Below are 7,573 nucleotides of genomic sequence, written 5' to 3'. Positions count from 1 at the left end.
TCTGGCTTAGCGTCGGATGAGGGTGTGCGAGTAGGGGAGTGGGGGGTAGGGCGAAGAATTGCTTATTAGCATGAGCACCGTAGCGTCAGCGTCCCGTGGGCAGAAGCGATTCCACGCGAACGAAAGGGAAAAAGTGAGAGTTTGGAGAGCAGAGGAGAAGGAAGGGGGTGGGGGTGGCGGTGACGCAGGGGCGCAGGCATTGACGCACCCGCCAGGCTGGGCCCAAAATAGCAGCAACTCCAGCTATGGGGCGCCCTCCGGGTTTCTTTTCCCCTTCCGCTAGAGAGCAGGGCGCGGCCAGGGGGAGCTTTCCTTGATCCCCGCGGTGGGGCAGGCTCCCGGCAGCTATTTTCAGTTGGAAACTCAAGCACAGCCACTCTAGAGTGGCAGGTTTTATTTTTTAATATAGTCCTAGGAAAGCGGGGGCCTGGAGAACTTGAAGGTTGTAACCACCATCTTTCATACACAGACATTCACGTCTAAGTAAGACACATCCCCTCTGCATGCTCCCCTCCTTAATCGCCAATAAATACACACCTAATTTACGCTGGATTGACTCTGGGGACTTGGAAAATGCCCTCCCAGAAAGTGGGAAAGTGTCCTGGAGTTCTTACAGTGAGATCCAAAGATGCCAAGAATTGTAATGTGAAGCGCTATTTTTTAACGACAACCTGTCGTGTACGGCTTCTTGATTATCAGTCTTTGCCCAGGTCTTAATGCACTCAAGACCGAAAGGCAGTTTTCACAGCAGCTTATTGTAGTAATTACTAAGAATTGAAAGATTAGACATAGTATTACCATGAAAGAAAGGGGTACTTTTTCTCTTCTACTCTGCCCTCCGTGTTAAAGTTCTCTTGAAATTCCTATTCTTGTTCCTGGGAAGAGTTACCACTATTGTATCTCTGTGGAAGACATCGGAGTATAAGACTGATCAAATTTCTTAAACCAGTCCTTGAATAAGCTATTTCTTAGGTTAGGGGTTTTGGTAGAGCTCAGATGTGCTCAGGATGGAAAGGATCCAGCACACGGATCAGAAAGTGTGAAAGGTCACACTCAAAACCCCAGATTACTGTTTTTCCCAACGAATTCTTGATGGGACTCAGTAGCACCGCCATTGCCTGTTATTGACTGATCCAGTCAGTAGGGGGCCTGACTCCACAATGTTCAAGAGAATATCACACACGCACACACATGTGCTCACACACACAAGTAGCCATTTACTACTTAGGCTAAACCTGGGGAGAGAATGCTGCAGGCCCAAATATTCATAGAGTGGTGGAATTCATAAATGACTACAAATATTTACCTCTCTTCTATTTTCTCCAAAAGAGAAACAGTTTAACACAGGGAATTGGGTTCACAGTAGCTTTTCTTTATTTCCTCCTGCCCATGTATAACTCATATTTAAATTATGGGGGAGGGAAATCAAACTGGTAATACAATCTTTTATTACATCACTAAGCAGTTCAAATTGGCATATAGTTTGGAAAAATGAAAGCATGTTTTAAAATCCTATGATTACGTGTTTAAATAAATTATAGTTTAGAAGAGGATTCCTGTGGGTGTATTTGCTAGTACATAAGAGAATGCTTTTGTGCATAGAGGTTTAATTACACGTATAATAGAATCAAAATGTAAAATTGAACAACCTTTCAGAAAATGTTAAAGCGATGCTTTAGGCTAAAAGAAACTGAAATTCTGCATTTATATGACTGCAGCCCTTCAAGATTCTTGAACATAAATAGTTCAAATAAAGTATTTTAGAACTCAATTAAAATGACAATATTGGTTTTTTCAGGACCCCCCCACACACACACCTGATGTAACTTTAAATTACTGCTATGTATAAATATGTAGGGTTACCCCACAATGACAGTCTATTTCCTTTTTAATAAATGGGAGTAAAAATTGGACCTATCCATAAGTAGCTCCCTCTTTTGAAACCAAATAAAATAAACGACAAGGTATTGCTATTGATAAATACTAGTAGATGACCTCAGAAAAGCCTTTAGGAAAATAATGGTACCTATACTTTCTTTTAATATATTAATATTAAGCAGAACATATTAGCGCATATATAGCAAACATTTTCATTAAGTGTCAATATAAATAATACATATATTCACATCTTACACAAAGTATTTTATTTTATGCATGCTAAGCAGATTATACTTAATAAAATTGAGCTTTTGGTATAATTTAGAAAGCAAACATGGATGTAATCCCATAGAATTTTCTATTTTAATGCATGGGAAAGAGGCCTTTAGGGATTTATTTCACTATTCTCCCCAAATGAATTCAGAGTAGACATTGCAATGCAGATATAGTGAAATACACGTATGTTATGCTGTAACAGACAAGATAACTTTATGATATTTCACAATAAAATTATTTGGTGAAAGCTAATTAACGCACTAAAATAAGATGTATTTTCAGTTATATTTGGACAAACTTGTATACACAGCCATTCAGCAATTTTACATCAGTAAAAGAAATTTTCACTTTGAAAAAAATCTCACTTTCAGAAAATATAAAGACATTTTTTAATACTGAAAGTTTTTTATTGTTTTGCTTTTGCCAATTCATTTGCATTGATAGGATAATTAATCAAACAAACTGTTCCTTTCCCATAATATGCTTAGAGAACAAGTCAATTGCTTCATTGATATTCACATTTTGGATAGTTGTGGCTTTGATTCCGTCTTATTTAGCCCATTTTCACCCAAAATCGCATAATGCAAAGACTTTAAAAATTCTTACTTTGATTCAGAATTCAGTTCTAGAAATGTGTAAAGATGTGTAAAAGACAGCACTCTTTTTTTTCTAGAAGCATCTACTTGTAAATTAAAATTATAAAACTGAGCATATGGTAAAACCTCATGCCACTCAAAAGCCATTTTGCATAATAAAATTCTGCATTTTTTGTTAATATTTGACTCAAGTAACCTCTTTAATATTTGCTTTTAAATTGACCACCCAATATTTTCTTGTGTAAGAATTATTTTCTGATTTGGTTTTAGATTTCATCATTAATTTCAGTAAAGATGGAAGTGATGAAAACATACGAAGTCCTAAGAGACAATTTTAAGGTCCTAACAAAATAATCTGTTACAGATTTAGAAAAAAAAAAAAGACACTTAAATTTTAAAAGTAGATAATAAAATTAGTAATCCTAACAAATTAAAAACATTTGTTTAAGTAGGAAAAATACATGTATGTAAATCACAGTTGGGTAGTTTTTATTCTACCTTTAATGATAAAATAACCACTTTTGATGTTTTCCTGAGACTATGCAGTGGATAGGAACCTCTTAATTTAATAAAGTGAAAATAAGATACATATTATGACAAAGACATATATGCCCTTTTCTTCATAATTTTGCAATTATCAAGCCTACAATTTTAACACTACAAAAGTAACTTATAGCAAGGACCCTTATAGTGATAAGTAATAAATCTAATTACCATATCCTTTGAATAGATGCAATATAAATTTCATTGCTCACTTTAAAGTTCTAAAGTTAACAGCATAAACTTGAAGTTGAGTAATTAAGTAATCCTTATATAGACACTTATTAAAGTATTTATACATATTATCTTAAATCTACATCTATCATTTTGCCAATTAAAATTAGGACTTTAATTGCAATTAAGTAATTTAATTGCCAATTGAACAGCAAAATTGCTAAGTGACTAATTTTAATGCCTATTTTAATTACCAATCATGACTGGGGAGGGAGCTAATCAAGTTACATCAAGCAGTACCAGAGTAATGATGTGAGAAAAAAAAAAAGTAGAACAAACATTCAAGACTACATGCTTTAAAAAAAGAAACATAAATTAAATAAATGCAAACACAATCTTATAAATGTATAAAAATACTATATTTCAATATCTGAATATAGAACATGAAGGAAAACAAGATTAATTAAAGAAGTCCCTGTCGATCTTCAAAGTAAGGACAACCAAAGTCAAATTTTCTGTGGTATTTACATGGCATTCATACAATCCCAGATAAAAACAAAAATGCATATAGCCAAGAGTAAAAGACTGTTTGCTGGTTGGCTGGTTAAATATTTACAGACTAACAATTTTAAGGTTTTTTTTTTTTTTTCAATTAAAAAAAAAAAACTGCTATGAAAGAAACAAGTTTCCAGTGCAACTACATGGATTTTGAATTTTGGAAAAGCAAATAGGGGAAGTGTAAAGAACTACTTAAATTCTTTCTTATTGCTCCCCTCCTCAAACTCACTGTGAGGCTTAGTACTTATCCATAACTGGTCCCGTGTTACTTTGAGAAAAACATAAATCTGGCCTACCTTAAACATCTCAAATTAATTTGTGAGTAAAAATAAGAAAGCATCTAGGGTTACAATTAAATTGACCAAACAGGGCTATACCTAGTTTGAATGGTCTGTCTTCATTTCAGATAGAATGGGGAGCTAATCAAGTTACATCAAGCAGTACCAGAGTAATGATGTGAGAAAAAAAAAAAGTAGAACAAACATTCAAGACTACATGCTTTAAAAAAAGAAACATAAATTAAATAAATGCAAACACAATCTTATAAATGTATAAAAATACTATATTTCAATATCTGAATATAGAACATGAAGGAAAACAAGATTAATTAAAGAAGTCCCTGTCGATCTTCAAAGTAAGGACAACCAAAGTCAAATTTTCTGTGGTATTTACATGGCATTCATACAATCCCAGATAAAAACAAAAATGCATATAGCCAAGAGTAAAAGACTGTTTGCTGGTTGGCTGGTTAAATATTTACAGACTAACAATTTTAAGTTTTTTTTTTTTTTTTCAATTAAAAAAAAAAAACTGCTATGAAAGAAACAAGTTTCCAGTGCAACTACATGGATTTTGAATTTTGGAAAAGCAAATAGGGGAAGTGTAAAGAACTACTTAAATTCTTTCTTATTGCTCCCCTCCTCAAACTCACTGTGAGGCTTAGTACTTATCCATAACTGGTCCCGTGTTACTTTGAGAAAAACATAAATCTGGCCTACCTTAAACATCTCAAATTAATTTGTGAGTAAAAATAAGAAAGCATCTAGGGTTACAATTAAATTGACCAAACAGGGCTATACCTAGTTTGAATGGTCTTTCTTCATTTCAGATAGAATGTATATGCCAGTTCAAGATAAAGACTGTAAATCAGCAGGCGACCAGAAACACTGGCGTCAATCTTTTTGGCCAGCACAAGCATTTTCAAAAGTTTTCATATCCAAAGTAATTCTCAGATTAGCAAAAGTAAAGGGCAATATTGAAGGAATGAGAAGTTGAGAACTCAAAAAATAAAAAGTTGATTCTTTGCAGGATAACATTTCCAGTACTTTCTATTTAGCTAGGGCTCCCCTTGGCAACCAGCCACCTCATTGAGAGTAACAATGGATATCCATCAAAGCCTCATTTAAAGTAAAAGTCATGCTGCAAGGTATGTATCTTGTTTTTATTGCCATGTATTTATACCAAAAAATGTACATAGTTCCTCTACAAAAGGGTTCAAAAATATTCATGACATATATGTAATGTTACACCCTGAGAAAAAGCAAATGCTGCTGCTTGTGATTTTATTTACTAATGGACTCAAATTCTGAACCCAAACACAGCAGGATTGCAGCCTGGTTTTTGAAGGAGAAACACTTTAATCATCCCTGGGCCTGACAAAAGGCTGCAGTATCTGTTTATGACAATAACAGCATTATAAGGCAAGTTCTATGTGACTCATTAAAAGACACATGCACTGCCTAGGCACAGGTCATAGAAATGGAGTTAATATTGACAGTCCCACCACCGGACATAGAAAAACTCAAGTGTTGATGCTATAGAAATAAAACCTCAGCCATTAAAACATTACCAAAAACAAACCCAGGAATGAAGACAGCGGTAACTTAGGCATGTCTTGATTTATTCTATATAAGATATTGTGTTATATACATACACGAAATATCTGATAGTAATTATCAAAATTATTGAACGAAGTCAATCACTAGGTCATCAGCCAATATAAAAGGAAAAACATCATCTTGTAATTTCAAAATGATTCTGAAAGGACATGATATATAAACTTTCAAAATGCTGTTAAGTTTCAGAAAGTGTATAACTTTCTTAGATTCTTCATGTCTATTTTACACATCTTGCTAAGTTTATGAATTTATGTGGCTTACATATCACCAGAAGCAAACACTTTTAAAAGATAGTTTATCTCTAGCTATCAATTATCCCTTAATAGGTAAAAGCAATCACGAGTTTAAAAGACTAGTTACTTAACTTTTTTGCCCTTAAATTTATTGTAAAGAATTATTTATTATCATTATTTTTCAGTCTTGACCAGAGACAGGCAGAGAGAGAGAGAGAGACAGAAGAGAGAATGAGAGGAAGCTGCCAAGTCCAGGACTCGAACCCAACCATGGTTGGCCTTGTCAAAGTCTAGTGCCCTTAACCACCACGCCACCTGCCGGCCTCTGCCCTTACATTTTTGTTTGACTTTCAGTGCTATTTAGCTGCATCAGTGAATGAAAAATAAGGGACAGAGTGAAAGACAACCATGTTTATAATATGAAAGAGACAATCAAGTAAGAGATTTTATTAGTCACCAGGGCATTAAAAAAATAAGATCTGTGAGATATTACAGAATCATTCCACTAGGATCTAAGCAGTGACTTCAGTATGCTGTCACTGATATGCTTGAAGGAAAGAAACAAACTACCAGTAAGTACCACCATATGCAGGATTCAAGTTAAGGTACCCAAACAGCGTGTGTATAGAGTAGTTTGCTGTGGAGATCCTCTTTACATTTCTATGTTTCAGATCTCTAAGAACTGTTTTCTCTAATTTTCAAAGTTTAGGCATGTTGAAGTTGAGAAATGGAGAACTTCAAATAGTTAATGAATGGATTTAGGAGCTACATTGAAGCAACTCATAGAAAACACATATTCTCTAGGAGTCCTTTAATTTTAGTATGGTGTTGCCAAAGACTGCTACCTCCTATTTAAGTAACTCACTCGTGTTTAAGCAGCTAGCACTGGAAGTCATATTTGCTATTTTCCATACCTAATCACTCAGTTGGTTGGCTAGTTCTAAGGCAAGTTTTGTTAGACTTTATATTCTGTGTTGTCCACAAGTGGATGAAAGGAAGAAGACAACACAGAACCGGATTTTACAGCCAGAACGATTGGACAGGACCCCTCAAACCTACAAATAGATGTTATAGAACTTGAAATGTAGCGCTGTAGCTCAATTTATACCAGAGAAATTGTGAGATGCTATCTTCCTGTTGTTATAACGTATTAGGTCAAGGGATATAAATCGTACCAGGTAATTCATTTTGCTGTTCAGAGAGTCATTAAGTTCCTCCCAGAATATATGTGATTGATGTCCCTGGAGGTGAAAGGCTAAAGGAACCATATGGCAACATGTTGCATCCCGTATGCTATCTGCCCATCCGTGCTTAAACTGCCATTAGCAACATCTGTACCTTACGGAAATCCAGCTGCGCCTACGATGGCTGACGGAATTGTACTTGGGGGGGGGGGGGGGCTTGGTTTAGCCCCCTTAAT

General features: G+C 35.1%; 1 protein-coding gene across 1 annotated transcript in view; it reads right to left on the bottom strand.

Moving 5' to 3' along the window:
* The window catches only part of NR4A2 (nuclear receptor subfamily 4 group A member 2), a 19,793-nt gene that overhangs the window by 10,963 nt on the left and 1,257 nt on the right, over nucleotides 1-7,573 (bottom strand). The gene's annotated exons all lie outside the window — the stretch shown is intronic.

Source organism: Tupaia chinensis, unplaced genomic scaffold (assembly GCF_000334495.1).
Source record: "Tupaia chinensis unplaced genomic scaffold, TupChi_1.0 Scaffold000380_1, whole genome shotgun sequence".
Classification (NCBI taxonomy): Eukaryota; Metazoa; Chordata; class Mammalia; order Scandentia; family Tupaiidae; genus Tupaia; species Tupaia belangeri.
The sequence above is the reverse complement of the archived record's forward strand: the minus strand, read 5'-3'. Positions and strand labels throughout refer to the sequence as shown.